General features: G+C 39.3%; 2 long non-coding RNA genes across 2 annotated transcripts; both read left to right on the forward strand.

The window, feature by feature from the left end:
• Nucleotides 1–6: 6 nt before the first annotated feature.
• On the forward strand, nt 7–453 carry LOC109863465. Its single transcript, XR_002251340.1, has 2 exons — nt 7–98; nt 200–453. It is a non-coding gene; the product is annotated as an uncharacterized LOC109863465 (long non-coding RNA).
• A 349-nt stretch (nt 454–802) lies between these two features.
• Nucleotides 803–1,991, forward strand: LOC109863464. Its single transcript, XR_002251339.1, has 4 exons — nt 803–869; nt 1,156–1,308; nt 1,433–1,701; nt 1,863–1,991. It is a non-coding gene; the product is annotated as an uncharacterized LOC109863464 (long non-coding RNA).
• The last annotated feature ends 6 nt before the right edge of the window (nt 1,992–1,997 follow it).

Genomic DNA, 1,997 nt, shown 5'->3' on the forward strand with positions numbered 1-1,997 from the left:
TGAACGTTTACGATCAACAGAAATGCCGCGCCTCGCACTGGCAAGTGGAGTCTTCTCACATCTGCACGTATACGAGAGCAGGCGAAGGCGCGTGCCATGTAAGCTTTTTCATTTACTTACTTAAATCAAAAGAATTGGTCGTGTGAATGCTTCGGATTGTGCAATAATTAATGTTGTTGTTTTTATGAAATTCTTTTAGGGTGATTCCGGTAGTGCTCTTCTCGCTGGCGGTGTTCAAATCGGTATTGTTTCCTTCGGCAGGCCGTGCGCTCGCGGTGAGCCCGACGTGTTCACCAGAGTATCCTCGTTTGCGAATTGGCTGGAGAAAAATGTTGTTTCGTAACAAAGTAAACTGAAATCTTTTGTATGTACAGTTATTCTCGACCAAATTATTGTTATTCTCAGTGAGTAAAAAAGTGTTTAATAAATATTGCCATAAAACTACCAAAGATACATTGATGTGTTTACATTTTTTTGTGCTGCAATAAGTCGCCAAGTAAAGTAATCTATCCCTAGCGTCACGTACTTGAGATAAAAATTCTTGTGCGTAGACATTTACCCGATAAAAAAATCCAGGCGAGTCAAAAAAGTCTAGTCGTTTTGATCGAAAACACAAACTCTTGTATTAATCTAATTTCTGATAGATATAATCGCGGTTGAATTTCCTGACCGATTACATTTACCAGGAATTCGAATAATTAAATTACTTGATTTGTGTTTATGTGACACACACACGTTTCAATGAACAGTCTTCAAGTGCTCCAATGCGGTATATAAATCACTACGACCAAGCTTTGTTATTAATCAATCTCACGGTCTCATCATGTTGGCGTTGTTCGTACTCGTTAGCTTGGCAGCAGCCGCTCATGGTAAGCGACACACACACAGTCAATATTTTTTAGAATACAAACGTGAAAACGCTTGTGAAAAAAAAACTTTTATTTCGCAATCGTGTAGAAAAAAAGAAAAACAAAATTACAAATAATGATAAATGTTTGGAAGAATAAAAAAATGAATTTTTGAAGTAATAAAAACATTTTGCATACTAACCGCCTTATAAGGAACATTTATCCAATTTCTTGCGAGTTCGAAACAATTTATAAAGAAATACAAACAACGTATAGTACATTACTTAATGACTAAATCCGCACACAGGCTTCCCGAATTCCCATATTGTCGGTGGAGAAGACGCTCCGGTGGGCGCGTATCCGCGCATCAGGTATCTCTGAGATTGTACGGATCTCACTCCTGCGGCGGATCCATCATCTCCGCGCGCACCGTCCTCACCGCCGCTCATTGTATTATTTCGTACGTATTTCGTGTTGCTCGCTCATTACTTATTTTGCTATTAAATAAATATCAAAGAAAAAGATATTCAAAATCGAGCACTGTAAAATATATAATTAATAGAAACACAATTTTTTCATCACAGTTACGCCAACAATTCCAATGCTCTGAAATCTCTGACTATTCACGCAGGCACGAATCTGTTGAGCGAAGAGGGAACTGTTTATATGGCGACCGCGGCCGTCCCTCACGAAGATTTCAATAGTCTCACAAGAGCCAACGACATTGGTATACTCATTCTATCAAGACCCGTTGACTTTACCACCACGATTCAACCTATTCGACTCGCGACCAACGACATCGCCGCGGGATCTCTTTGCGGGATCTCTTTTAAGCGGTTGGGGAACAACCTCAGTAAGTAAAAAATAAAATAGAAATTATTACACAAATTAGGAAACAAACTTGGATTTGTTGACTCCAACATCTATCGAAATAAACGTGTAAGACTTATTTCATAGTTTCGAAGATATTCAGAAAGATAAAAATGTTGATATAATATTTTTATTTACTTCTAGGAAGGCGGTTTAGTCCCTGACAAGTTGGAACACATCAAGTTGAACGTTTACGATCAACAGAAATGCCGCGCCTCGCACTGGCAAGTGGAGTCTTCTCACATCTGCACGTATACGAGAGCAGGCGAAGGCGCGTGC

This window comes from Pseudomyrmex gracilis, unplaced genomic scaffold (genome assembly GCF_002006095.1).
Source record: "Pseudomyrmex gracilis isolate BER0280 unplaced genomic scaffold, ASM200609v1 scaffold_5199, whole genome shotgun sequence".
NCBI classification, from domain to species: Eukaryota; Metazoa; Arthropoda; class Insecta; order Hymenoptera; family Formicidae; genus Pseudomyrmex; species Pseudomyrmex gracilis.